Source organism: Anser brachyrhynchus (genome assembly GCF_964034855.1).
Source record: "Anser brachyrhynchus genome assembly, contig: SCAFFOLD_109, whole genome shotgun sequence".
In the NCBI taxonomy this organism is placed as follows: domain Eukaryota; kingdom Metazoa; phylum Chordata; class Aves; order Anseriformes; family Anatidae; genus Anser; species Anser brachyrhynchus.
In genome coordinates this window covers 137,395-152,052 of record NW_027663529.1, presented here as the reverse complement: position 1 = coordinate 152,052, position 14,658 = coordinate 137,395, and positions in this window count along the sequence as shown.

Below are 14,658 nucleotides of genomic sequence, written 5' to 3'. Positions count from 1 at the left end.
GCAGTGAGTCCAGAGAGTGCACTGGCACCACTGGGGATGCAGTGCAGTGAGTCCAGAGAGTGCACTGGCACCAGTGGGGATGCAGTGTAGTGAGTCCAGAGAGTGCACTGGCACCAGTGGGGTTTCAGTGCAGTGAGTCCAGAGAGTGCACTGGCACCAGTGGGGATGCAGTGCAGTGAGTCCAGAGAGTGCACTGGCACCAGTGGGGATGCAGTGCAGTGAGTCCAGAGAGTGCACTGGCACCAGTGGGGATGCACTGCAGTGAGTCCAGAGAGTGCATTGGCACCAGTGGGGATGTAGTGCAGTGAGTCCAGAGAGTGCACTGGCACCAGTGGGGATGCAGTGCAGTGAGTCCAGAGACTGCACTGGCACCACTGGGGATGCAGTGCAGTGAGTCCTGAGAGTGCACTGGCACCAGTGGGGATGCAGTGCAGTGAGTCCATAGAGTGCACTGGCACCAGTGGGGATGCAGTGCAGTGACTCCAGAGAGTGCACTGGTACCAGTGGGGATGCAGTGCAGTGAGTCCAGAGAGTGCACTGGCACCACTTCGGATCAGTGCAGTGACTCTAGAAAGTGCACTGGCACCAGTGGGGTTGGAGTGTAGTGACTCTAGAGAGTGCACTGGCACCAGTGGGGATGCAGTGCAGTGAGTCCAGAGAGTGCACTGGCACCACTAGGGAGGCAGTGCAGTGACTGCAGAAAGTGCACTGGCACTACTGGGGATGCAGTGCAGTGAGTCCACAGAGTGCACTGGCACCAGTGGGGATGCAGTGCAGTGAGTCCAGGCAGTTCACTGGCACCAGTGGGGATGCAGTGCAGTGACTCCAGAGAGTGCACTGGCACCAGTGGGAATGCAGTGCAGTGAGTCCAGAGAGTGCACTGGCACCACTGGGGATGCAGTGCAGTGTCTCCAGAGAGTGTACTGGCGCCACTGGGGATGCAGTGCAGTGACTCCAGAGAGTGCACTGGCACCAGTGGGCATGCAGTGCAGTGAGTCCAGAGAGTCGACTGGCACCAGTGGGGATGCAGTGTAGTGAGTCCAGAGAGTGCACTGGCACCAGTGGGGTTGCAGTGCAGTGAGTCCAGAGAGTGCACTGGCACCATTGGGTATGCAGTGCAGTGAGTCCAGAGAGTGCACTGGCACCAGTGGGGATGCAGTGCAGTGAGTCCAGAGAGTGCACTGGCACCAGTGGGGATGCAGTGCAGTGAGTCCAGAGAGTGCACTGGCACCACTGGGGATGCAATGCAGTGAGTCCAGAGAGTGCTCTGGCTCCACTGGGGATGCAGTGCAGTGAGTCCAGAGAGTGCACTGGCACCACTGGGGATGCAGTGCAGTGAGTACAGAGAGTGCAATGGCAGCACAGGGGATGCACTGCAGTGATTCCAGAGAGTGCACTGGCACCACTGGTGATGCAGTGCAGTGAGTCCAGAGAGTGCATTGGTACCAATGGGAATGCACTGCAGTGAGTCCAGAGAGTGCACTGGCACCAATGGGGATGCACTGAAGTGAGTCCAGAGAGTGCACTGGCACCACAGGGGATGCACTGCAGTGAGTCCAGAGAGTGCACTGGCACCACTGGGGATGCAGTGCAGTAAGTCCAGAGAGTGCACTGGCACCACAGGGGATGGAGTGCAGTGAGTCCAGAGAGTTCACTGGCACCAGTGGGGATGCAGTGCAGTGACTCCAGAGAGTGCACTGGCAGCAGTGGGGATGCAGTGCAGTGAGTCCAGAGAGTGCACTGGCACCAGTGGGGATGCAGTGCAGTCAGTCCAGAGAGTGCACTGGCACCAGTGGGGATGCAGTGCAGTCAGTCCAGAGAGTGCACTGGCACCAGTGGGGATGCACTGCAGTGAGTCCAGAGAGTGCATTGGCACCAGTGGGGATGTAGTGCAGTGAGTCCAGAGAGTGCACTGGCACCAGTGGGGATGCAGTGCAGTGAGTCCTGAGAGTGCACTGGCACCAGTGGGGATGCAGTGCAGTGAGTGCAGAGAGTGCACTGGCACCAGTGGGGATGCAGTGCAGTGAGTCCAGAGAGTGCACTGGCACCACTGGGGATGCAGTGCAGTGAGTCCTTATAGTGCACTGGCACCAGTGGGGATGCAGTGCAGTGATTCCAGAGAGTGCACTGGCACCACTGGGGATGCAGTGCAGTGAGTCCAGAGAGTGCATTGGTACCACTGGGAATGCACTGCAGTGAGTCCAGAGAGTGCACTGGCACCACTGGGGATGCAGTGCAGTGAGTCCAGAGAGTGCACTGGCACCACTGGGGATGCAGTGCAGTGAGTCCAGAGAGTGCACTGGCACCACTGGGGATGCACTGAAGTGAGTACAGAGAGTGCACTGGCACCACAGGGGATGCAGTGCAGTGAGTCCAGAGAGTGCACTGGCACCACTGGGGATGCAGTGCAGTAAGTCCAGAGAGTGCACTGGCACCACAGGGGATGCAGTGCAGTGAGTCCAGAGAGTGCACTGGCACCATTGGGGTGGAGTGCAGTGAGTCCAGAGAGTTCACTGGCACCAGTGGGGATGCAGTGCAGTGACTCCAGAGAGTGCACTGGCAGCAGTGGGGATGCAGTGCAGTGAGTCCAGAGAGTGCACTGGCACCACTGGGGATGCAGTGCAGTGACTCCAGAGAGTGCACTGGCACCACTGGGGATGCAGTGCAGTGAGTCCAGAGAGTGCACTGGCACCACTAGGGATGCAGTGCAGTGACTGCAGAAAGTGCACTGGCACTACTGGGGATGCAGTGCAGTTAGTCCATAGAGTGCACTGGCACCAGTGGGGATGCAGTGCAGTGAGTCCAGAGAGTGCACTGGCACCACTGGGGATGCAGTGCAGTGAGTCCAGAGAGTGCACTGGCACCACTGGGGATGCAGTGCAGTGAGTCCAGAGAGTGCACTGGCACCAGTGGGGATGCAGTGCAGTGACTCCAGAGACTGCACTGGCACCAGTGGGGATGCAGTGTAGTGAGTCCAGAGAGTGCACTGGCACCAGTAAGGTTGCAGTGCAGTGAGTCCAGAGAGTGCACTGGCACCAGTGGGGATGCAGTGCAGTGAGTCCAGAGAGTGCACTGGCACCACTGGGGATGCAGTGCAGTGAGTTCTGAGAGTGCACTGGCACCACTTCGGATCAGTGCAGTGACTCTAGAGAGTGCACTGGCACCAGTGGGGTTGGAGTGTAGTGACTCTAGAGAGTGCACTGGCACCAGTGGGGATGCAGTGCAGTGAGTCCAGAGAGTGCACTGGCACCACTAGGGAGGCAGTGCAGTGACTGCAGAAAGTGCACTGGCACTACTGGGGATGCAGTGCAGTGAGTCCACAGAGTGCACTGGCACCAGTGGGGATGCAGTGCAGTGAGTCCAGGCAGTTCACTGGCACCAGTGGGGATGCAGTGCAGTGACTCCAGAGAGTGCACTGGCACCAGTGGGAATGCAGTGCAGTGAGTCCAGAGAGTGCACTGGCACCAGTGGGGATGCAGTGCAGTGTCTCCAGAGAGTGTACTGGCGCCACTGGGGATGCAGTGCAGTGACTCCAGAGAGTGCACTGGCACCAGTGGGCATGCAGTGCAGTGAGTCCAGAGAGTCGACTGGCACCAGTGGGGTGCAGTGCAGTGAGTCCAGAGAGTGCACTGGCACCAGTGGGGATGCAGTGTAGTGAGTCCAGAGAGTGCACTGGCACCAGTGGGGTTGCAGTGCAGTGAGTCCAGAGAGTGCACTGGCACCAGTGGGTATTCAGTGCACTGAGTGCAGAGAGTGCACTGGCACCAGTGGGGATGCAGTGCAGTGAGTCCAGAGAGTGCATTGGCACCAGTGGGGATGCAAAGCAGTGACTCCAGAGAGTGCACTGGCACCACTGGGGATGCAGTGCAGTGAGTCCAGAGAGTGCACTGGCACCAGTGGGGATGCAGTGCAGTGAGTCCAGAGAGTGCACTGGCACCACTGGGGATGCAATGCAGTGAGTCCAGAGAGTGCTCTGGCTCCACTGGGGATGCAGTGCAGTGAGTCCAGAGAGTGCACTGGCACCACTGGGGATGCAGTGCAGTGAGTACAGAGAGTGCAATGGCAGCACAGGGGATGCACTGCAGTGATTCCAGAGAGTGCACTGGCACCACTGGTGATGCAGTGCAGTGAGTCCAGAGAGTGCATTGGTACCACTGGGAATGCACTGCAGTGAGTCCAGAGAGTGCACTGGCACCAATGGGGATGCACTGAAGTGAGTCCAGAGAGTGCACTGGCACCACAGGGGATGCACTGCAGTGAGTCCAGAGAGTGCACTGGCACCACTGGGGATGCAGTGCAGTAAGTCCAGAGAGTGCACTGGCACCACAGGGGATGCAGTGCAGTGATTCCAGAGAGTGCACTGGCACCACTGGGGATGCAGTGCAGTGAGTCCAGAGAGTGCACTGGCACCAGTGGGGATGGAGTGCAGTGAGTCCAGAGAGTTCACTGGCACCAGTGGGGATGCAGTGCAGTGACTCCAGAGAGTGCACTGGAACCACTGGGGATGCAGTGCAGTGAGTCCAGAGAGTGCACTGGCACCAGTGGGGATGCAGTGCAGTGAGTCCAGAGAGTGCACTGGCACCACTGGGGATGCAGTGCAGTGAGTCCAGAGAGTGCACTGGCACCACTGGGGATGCAGTGCAGTGACTCCAGAGAGTGCTCTGGCACCAGTGGGGATGCAGTGCAGTGAGTCCAGAGAGTGCACTGGCACCAGTGGAGATGCAGTGCAGTGAGTCCATAGAGTGCACTGGCACCACTGGGGATGCACTGCAGTGACTCCAGAGACTGCACTGGCACCAGTGGGGATGCAGTGTAGTGAGTCCAGAGAGTGCACTGGCACCAGTGGGGTTGCAGTGCAGTGAGTCCAGAGAGTGCACTGGCACCAGTGGGGATGCAGTGCAGTGAGTCCAGAGAGTGCACTGGCACCACTGGGGATGCAGTGCAGTGAGTCCAGAGAGTGCACTGGCACCAGTGGGGATGCAGTGTAGTGAGTCCAGAGAGTGCACTGGCACCAGTGGGGTTTCAGTGCAGTGAGTCCAGAGAGTGCACTGGCACCAGTGGGGATGCAGTGCAGTGAGTCCAGAGAGTGCACTGGCACCAGTGGGGATGCAGTGCAGTGAGTCCAGAGAGTGCACTGGCACCAGTGGGGATGCACTGCAGTGAGTCCAGAGAGTGCATTGGCACCAGTGGGGATGTAGTGCAGTGAGTCCAGAGAGTGCACTGGCACCAGTGGGGATGCAGTGCAGTGAGTCCAGAGACTGCACTGGCACCACTGGGGATGCAGTGCAGTGAGTCCTGAGAGTGCACTGGCACCAGTGGGGATGCAGTGCAGTGAGTCCATAGAGTGCACTGGCACCAGTGGGGATGCAGTGCAGTGACTCCAGAGAGTGCACTGGTACCAGTGGGGATGCAGTGCAGTGAGTCCAGAGAGTGCACTGGCACCACTTCGGATCAGTGCAGTGACTCTAGAAAGTGCACTGGCACCAGTGGGGTTGGAGTGTAGTGACTCTAGAGAGTGCACTGGCACCAGTGGGGATGCAGTGCAGTGAGTCCAGAGAGTGCACTGGCACCACTAGGGAGGCAGTGCAGTGACTGCAGAAAGTGCACTGGCACTACTGGGGATGCAGTGCAGTGAGTCCACAGAGTGCACTGGCACCAGTGGGGATGCAGTGCAGTGAGTCCAGGCAGTTCACTGGCACCAGTGGGGATGCAGTGCAGTGACTCCAGAGAGTGCACTGGCACCAGTGGGAATGCAGTGCAGTGAGTCCAGAGAGTGCACTGGCACCACTGGGGATGCAGTGCAGTGTCTCCAGAGAGTGTACTGGCGCCACTGGGGATGCAGTGCAGTGACTCCAGAGAGTGCACTGGCACCAGTGGGCATGCAGTGCAGTGAGTCCAGAGAGTCGACTGGCACCAGTGGGGATGCAGTGTAGTGAGTCCAGAGAGTGCACTGGCACCAGTGGGGTTGCAGTGCAGTGAGTCCAGAGAGTGCACTGGCACCATTGGGTATGCAGTGCAGTGAGTCCAGAGAGTGCACTGGCACCAGTGGGGATGCAGTGCAGTGAGTCCAGAGAGTGCACTGGCACCAGTGGGGATGCAGTGCAGTGAGTCCAGAGAGTGCACTGGCACCACTGGGGATGCAATGCAGTGAGTCCAGAGAGTGCTCTGGCTCCACTGGGGATGCAGTGCAGTGAGTCCAGAGAGTGCACTGGCACCACTGGGGATGCAGTGCAGTGAGTACAGAGAGTGCAATGGCAGCACAGGGGATGCACTGCAGTGATTCCAGAGAGTGCACTGGCACCACTGGTGATGCAGTGCAGTGAGTCCAGAGAGTGCATTGGTACCAATGGGAATGCACTGCAGTGAGTCCAGAGAGTGCACTGGCACCAATGGGGATGCACTGAAGTGAGTCCAGAGAGTGCACTGGCACCACAGGGGATGCACTGCAGTGAGTCCAGAGAGTGCACTGGCACCACTGGGGATGCAGTGCAGTAAGTCCAGAGAGTGCACTGGCACCACAGGGGATGGAGTGCAGTGAGTCCAGAGAGTTCACTGGCACCAGTGGGGATGCAGTGCAGTGACTCCAGAGAGTGCACTGGCAGCAGTGGGGATGCAGTGCAGTGAGTCCAGAGAGTGCACTGGCACCAGTGGGGATGCAGTGCAGTGACTCCAGAGAGTGCACTGGCACCACTGGGGACGCAGTGCAGTGAGTCCAGAGAGTGCACTGGCACCACTAGGGATGCAGTGCAGTGACTCCAGAAAGTGCACTGGCACTACTGGGGATGCAGTGCAGTGAGTCCAGAGAGTGCACTGGCACCAGTGGGGATGCAGTGCAGTGAGTCCAGAGAGTGCACTGGCACCACTGGGGATGCACTGCAGTGACTCCAGAGACTGCACTGGCACCAGTGGGGATGCAGTGTAGTGAGTCCAGAGAGTGCACTGGCACCAGTGGGGTTGCAGTGCAGTGAGTCCAGAGAGTGCACTGGCACCAGTGGGGATGCACTGCAGTGAGTCCAGAGAGTGCACTGGCACCACTGGGGATGTAGTGCAGTGAGTCCTGAGAGTGCACTGGCACCAGTGGGGATGCAGTGTAGTGAGTCCAGAGAGTGCACTGGCACCAGTGGGGTTGCAGTGCAGTGAGTCCAGAGAGTGCACTGGCACCAGTGGGGATGCAGTGCAGTGAGTCCAGAGAGTGCACTGGCACCAGTGGGGATGCAGTGCAGTGAGTCCAGAGAGTGCACTGGCACCAGTGGGGATGCACTGCAGTGAGTCCAGAGAGTGCATTGGCACCAGTGGGGATGTAGTGCAGTGAGTCCAGAGAGTGCACTGGCACCAGTGGGGATGCAGTGCAGTGAGTCCAGAGACTGCACTGGCACCACTGGGGATGCAGTGCAGTGAGTCCTGAGAGTGCACTGGCACCGGTGGGGATGCAGTGCAGTGACTCCATAGAGTGCACTGGCACCAGTGGGGATGCAGTGCAGTGACTCCAGAGAGTGCACTGGTACCAGTGGGGATGCAGTGCAGTGAGTCCAGAGAGTGCACTGGCACCACTTCGGATCAGTGCAGTGACTCTAGAGAGTGCACTGGCACCAGTGGTGTTGGAGTGTAGTGACTCTAGAGAGTGCACTGGCACCCACTGGGGATGCACTGCAGTGACTCCAGAGACTGCACTGGCACCAGTGGGGATGCAGTGTAGTGAGTCCAGAGAGTGCACTGGCACCAGTGGGGTTGCAGTGCAGTGAGTCCAGAGAGTGCACTGGCACCAGTGAGGATGCACTGCAGTGAGTCCAGAGAGTGCACTGGCACCACTGGGGATGCAGTGCAGTGAGTCCTGAGAGTGCACTGGCAGCAGTGGGGATGCAGTGTAGTGAGTCCAGAGAGTGGACTAGCACCAGTGGGGTTGCAGTGCAGTGAGTCCAGAGAGTGCACTGGCACCAGTGGGGATGCAGTGCAGTGAGTCCAGAGAGTGCTTTGGCACCAATGGGGATGCAGTGCAGTCTGTCCAGAGAGTGCACTGGCACCACTGGGGATGCACTGCAGTGAGTCCAGAGAGTGCATTGGCACCAGTGGGGATGTAGTGCAGTGAGTCCAGAGAGTTCACTGGCACCAGTGGGGATGCAGTGCAGTGACTCCAGAGACTGCACTGGCACCACTGGGGATGCAGTGCAGTGAGTCCTGAGAGTGCAGTGGCACCAGTGGGGATGCAGTGCAGTGACTCCAGAGAGTGCACTGGCACCAGTGGGGATGCAGTGCAGTGACTCCAGAGAGTGCACTGGTACCAGTAGGGATGCAGTGCAGTGAGTCCAGAGAGTGCACTGGCACTACTGGGGATGCAGTGCAGTGAGTCCACAGAGTGCACTGGCACCAGTGGGGATGCAGTGCAGTGAGTCCAGGCAGTTCACTGGCACCAGTGGGGATGCAGTGCAGTGACTCCAGAGAGTGCACTGGCACCAGTGGGAATGCAGTGCAGTGAGTCCAGAGAGTGCACTGGCACCAGTGGGGATGCAGTGCAGTGTCTCCAGAGAGTGTACTGGCGCCACTGGGGATGCAGTGCAGTGACTCCAGAGAGTGCACTGGCACCAGTGGGGATGCAGTGCAGCGAGTCCAGAGAGTCGACTGGCACCAGTGGGGTGCAGTGCAGTGAGTCCAGAGAGTGCACTGGCACCAGTGGGGATGCAGTGTAGTGAGTCCAGAGAGTGCACTGGCACCAGTGGTGTTGCAGTGCAGTGAGTCCAGAGAGTGCACTGGCACCACTAGGGATGCAGTGCAGTGACTCCAGAAAGTGCACTGGCACTACTGGGGATGCAGTGCAGTGAGTCCAGAGAGTGCACTGGCACCACTGGGGATGCAGTGCAGTGAGTCCAGAGAGTGCACTGGCACCACTGGGGATGCACTGCAGTGACTCCAGAGACTGCACTGGCACCAGTGGGGATGCAGTGTAGTGAGTCCAGAGAGTGCACTGGCACCAGTGGGGTTGCAGTGCAGTGACTCCAGAGAGTGCACTGGCACCAGTGGGGATGCAGTGCAGTGAGTCCAGAGAGTGCACTGGCACCACTGGGGATGCAGTGCAGTGAGTCCTGAGAGTGCACTGGCACCAGTGGGGATGCAGTGTAGTGAGTCCAGAGAGTGCACTGGCACCAGTGGGGTTGCAGTGCAGTGAGTCCAGAGAGTGCACTGGCACCAGTGGGGATGCAGTGCAGTGAGTCCAGAGAGTGCACTGGCACCAGTGGGGATGCAGTGCAGTGAGTCCAGAGAGTGCACTGGCACCAGTGGGGATGCACTGCAGTGAGTCCAGAGAGTGCATTGGCACCAGTGGGGATGTAGTGCAGTGAGTCCAGAGAGTGCACTGGCACCAGTGGGGATGCAGTGCAGTGAGTCCAGAGACTGCACTGGCACCACTGGGGATGCAGTGCAGTGAGTCCTGAGAGTGCACTGGCACCAGTGGGGATGCAGTGCAGTGACTCCATAGAGTGCACTGGCACCAGTGGGGATGCAGTGCAGTGACTCCAGAGAGTGCACTGGTACCAGTGGGGATGCAGTGCAGTGAGTCCAGAGAGTGCACTGGCACCACTTCGGATCAGTGCAGTGACTCTAGAGAGTGCACTGGCACCAGTGGGGTTGGAGTGTAGTGACGCTAGAGAGTGCACTGGCACCAGTGGGGATGCAGTGCAGTGAGTCCAGAGAGTGCACTGGCACCACTAGGGAGGCAGTGCAGTGACTGCAGAAAGTGCACTGGCACTACTGGGGATGCAGTGCAGTGAGTCCACAGAGTGCACTGGCACCAGTGGGGATGCAGTGCAGTGAGTCCAGGCAGTTCACTGGCACCAGTGGGGATGCAGTGCAGTGACTCCAGAGAGTGCACTGGCACCAGTGGGAATGCAGTGCAGTGAGTCCAGAGAGTGCACTGGCACCAGTGGGGATGATGCGCAGTGTCTCCAGAGAGTGTACTGGCGCCACTGGGGATGCAGTGCAGTGACTCCAGAGAGTGCACTGGCACCAGTGGGGATGCAGTGCAGTGAGTCCAGAGAGTCGACTGGCACCAGTGGGGTGCAGTGCAGTGAGTCCAGAGAGTGCACTGGCACCAGTGGGGATGCAGTGTAGTGAGTCCAGAGAGTGCACTGGCACCAGTGGGGTTGCAGTGCAGTGAGTCCAGAGAGTGCACTGGCACCAGTGGATATGCAGTGCAGTGAGTGCAGAGAGTGCACTGGCACAAGTGGGGATGCAGTGCAGTCAGTTCAGAGAGTGCAATGGCACCAGTGGGGATGCAAAGCAGTGACTCCAGAGAGTGCACTGGCACCACTGGGGATGCACTGCAGTGTCTCCAGAGAGTGCACTGGCACCACTGGGGATGCAGTGCAGTGAGTCCAGAGAGTGCACTGGCATCACTGGGGATGCAGTTCAGTGAGTGCAGAGAGTGCACTGGCACCACTGGGGATGCAGTGCAGTGAGTGCAGAGAGCGCAGTGGCACCATTGGGGATGCAGTGCTGTGAGTCCAGAGAGTGCACTGGCACCACTGGGGTTTTAGTGCAGTTAGTCCAGAGAGTGCCCTTGCACCACTGGGGATACACTGCAGTGTGTCCAGAGAGTGCACTGGCACCACTGGGGATGCAGTGCAGTGAGTCCAGAGAGTGCACTGTCAACACTGGGGATGCACTGCAGTGAGTCCAGAGAATGACCTGGCACTAATGGGGATGCAGTGCAGTGACTCGAAAGAGTGCACTGGCACGACTGCGGATGCACTGCAGTGAGTCCGGAGAGTGCCCTGGCACCACAGGGGATGCAGTGCAGTTAGTCCAGAGAGTGCACTGGCACCACTGGGGATGCAGTGCAGTGAGTCCAGAGAGTGCACTGGCACCACTGGGGATGCAGTGCAGTGAGTCCAAAGAGTGCACTGGCACCACTGGGGATGCAATGCAGTGAGTCCAGAGAGTGCTCTGGCTCCACTGGGGATGCAGTGCAGTGAGTACAGAGAGTGCACTGGCACCACTGGGGATGCAGTGCAGTGAGTACAGAGAGTGCAATGGCAGCACAGGGGATGCACTGCAGTGATGCCAGAGAGTGCACTGGCACCACTGGTGATGCAGTGCAGTGAGTCCAGAGAGTGCATTGGCACCAGTGGGAATGCACTGCAGTGAGTCCAGAGAGTGCACTGGCACCAGTGGGGATGCAGTGCAGTGAGTCCAGAGAGTGCACTGGCACCACTGGGGATGCAGTGCAGTGAGTCCAGAGAGTGCACTGGCACCACTGGGGATGCAGTGCAGTGAGTCCAGAGAGTGCACTGGCACCACAGGGGATGCACTGCAGTGAGTCCAGAGAGTGCACTGGCACCACTGGGGATGCAGTGCAGTAAGTCCAGAGAGTGCACTGGCACCACAGGGGATGCAGTGCAGTGATTCCAGAGAGTGCACTGGCACCAGTGGGGATGCAGTGCAGTGAGTCCAGAGAGTGCACTGGCACCAGTGGGGATGGAGTGCAGTGAGTCCAGAGAGTTCACTGGCACCAGTGGGGATGCAGTGCAGTGACTCCAGAGAGTGCACTGGCAGCAGTGGGGATGCAGTGCAGTGAGTCCAGAGAGTGCACTGGCACCACTGGTGATGCAGTGCAGTGAGTCCAGAGAGTGCACTGGCACCACTGGGGATGCAGTGCAGTGAGTCCAGAGAGTGCACTGGCACCACTAGGGATGCAGTGCAGTGACTCCAGAAAGTGCACTGGCACTACTGGGGATGCAGTGCAGTGAGTCCAGAGAGTGCACTGGCACCAGTGGGGATGCAGTGCAGTGAGTCCAAAGAGTGCACTGGCACCACTGGGGATGCACTGCAGTGACTGCAGAGACTGCACTGGCACCAGTGGGGATGCAGTTTAGTGAGTCCAGAGAGTGCAGTGGCACCAGTGGGGATGCAGTGCAGTGAGTCCAGAGAGTGCACTGGCACCACTGGGGATGCAATGCAGTGAGTCCAGAGAGTGCTCTGGCTCCACTGGGGATGCAGTGCAGTGAGTCCAGAGAGTGCACTGGCACCACTGGGGATGCAGTGCAGTGAGTACAGAGAGTGCAATGGCAGCACAGGGGATGCACTGCAGTGATGCCAGAGAGTGCACTGGCACCACTGGTGATGCAGTGCAGTGAGTCCAGAGAGTGCATTGGCACCAGTGGGAATGCACAGCAGTGAGTCCAGAGAGTGCACTGGCACCACTGGGGATGCAGTGCAGTGAGTCCAGAGAGTGCACTGGCACCACTTGGGATGCAGTGCAGTGAGTCCAGAGAGTGCACTGGCACCAGTGGGGATGCAGTGCAGTGAGTCCAGAGAGTGCACTGGCACCACAGGGGATGCACTGCAGTGAGTCCAGAGAGTGCACTGGCACCACTGGGGATGCAGTGCAGTAAGTCCAGAGAGTGCACTGGCACCACAGGGGATGCAGTGCAGTGATTCTAGAGAGTGCACTGGCACCAGTGGGGATGCAGTGCAGTGAGTCCAGAGAGTGCACTGGCACCAGTGGGGATGGAGTGCAGTGAGTCCAGAGAGTTCACTGGCACCAGTGGGGATGCAGTGCAGTGACTCCAGAGAGTGCACTGGCACCAGTGGGGATGCAGTTTAGTGAGTCCAGAGTGTGCAGTGGCACCATTGGGGATGCAGTGCTGTGAGTCCAGAGAGTGCACTGGCACCACTGGGGTTTTAGTGCAGTTAGTCCAGAGAGTGCCCTTGCACCACTGGGGATACACTGCAGTGTGTCCAGAGAGTGCACTGGCACCACTGGGGATGCAGTGCAGTGAGTCCAGAGAGTGCACTGTCAACACTGGGGATGCACTGCAGTGAGTCCAGAGAATGACCTGGCACTAATGGGGATGCAGTGCAGTGAGTCCAAAGAGTGCACTGGCACCACTGCGAATGCACTGCAGTGAGTCCGGAGAGTGCCCTGGCACCACAGGGGATGCAGTGCAGTTAGTCCAGAGAGTGCACTGGCACCAGTGGGGATGCAGTGCAGTGAGTCCAGAGAGTGCACTGGCATCACTGGAGATGCAGTTCAGTGAGTGCAGAGAGTGCACTGGCACCACTGGGGATGCAGTGCAGTGAGTGCAGAGAGTGCACTGGCACCATTGGGGATGCAGTGCAGTGAGTCCAGAGAGTGCACTGGCACCACTGGGTTTTTAGTGCAGTTAGTCCAGAGAGTGCCCTTGCACCACTGGGGATACACTGCAGTGTGTCCAGAGAGTGCACTGGCACCACTGGGGATGCAGTGCAGTGAGTCCAGAGAGTGCACTGTCAACACTGGGGATGCACTGCAGTGAGTCCAGAGAATGACCTGGCACTAATGGGGATGCAGTGCAGTTAGTCCAAAGAGTGCACTGGCACCACTGGGGATGCACTGCAGTGATTCCAGAGAGTGCACTGGCACCACTGGTGATGCAGTGCAGTGAGTCCAGAGAGTGCATTGATACCACTGGGAATGCACTGCAGTGAGTCCAGAGAGTGCACTGGCACCACTGGGGATGCAGTGCAATGAGTCCAGAGAGTGCACTGGCACCACTGGGGATGCACTGCAGTGAGTCCAGAGAGTGCACTGGCACCACTGGGGATGCAGTGCAGTGAGTACAGAGAGTGCAATGGCAGCACAGGGGATGCACTGCAGTGATTCCAGAGAGTGCACTGGCACCACTGGTGATGCAGTGCAGTGAGTCCAGAGAGTGCATTGGTACCACTGGGAATGCACTGCAGTGAGTCCAGAGAGTGCACTGGCACCACTGGGGATGCAGTGCAGTGAGTCCAGAGAGTGCACTGGCACCACTGGGGATGGAGTGCAGTGAGTCCAGAGAGTTCACTGGCACCAGTTGGGATGCAGTGCAGTGACTCCAGAGAGTGCAATGGCAGTAGTGGGGATGCAGTGCAGTGAGTCCAGAGAGTGCACTGGCACCACTGGGGATGCAGTGCAGTGAGACCAGAGAGTGCACTGGCACCACTGGGGATGCAGTGCAGTGAGTCCAGAGAGTGCACTGGCACCACTAGGGATGCAGTGCAGTGACTCCAGAAAGTGCACTGGCACTACTGGGGATGCAGTGCAGTGAGTCCAGAGAGTGCACTGGCAGCAGTGGGGATGCAGTGCAGTGAGTCCAGAGAGTGCACTGGCACCAGTGGGGTTGCAGTGCAGTGAGTCCAGAGAGTGCACTGGCACCACTGCGGATCAGTGCAGTGACTCTAGAGAGTGCACTGGCACCAGTGGGGTTGGAGTGCAGTGACTCTAGAGAGTGCACTGGCACCAGAGGGGATGCAGTGTAGTGAGTCCTGAGAGTGCACTGGCACCAGTGGGGATGCAGTGCAGTGAGTGCAGAGAGTGCACTGGCACCAGTGGGGATGCAGTGCAGTGAGTCCAGAGAGTGCACTGGCACCACTGGGGATGCAGTGCAGTGAGTCCTTAGAGTGCACTGGCACCAGTGGGGATGCAGTGCAGTGAGTCCAGAGAGTGCACTGGCACCAGTAGGGATGCAGTGCAGTGACTCCAGAGAGTGCATTGACACCAGTGGGTATGCAGTGCAGTGAGTCCAGAGAGTGCACTGGCACCACTGGGGATGCACTGCAGTGACTCCAGAGAGTGCACTGGCACCAGTGGGGATGCCGTGCAGTGAGTCCAGAGAGTGCACTGGCACCAGTGGGGATGCAGTGCAG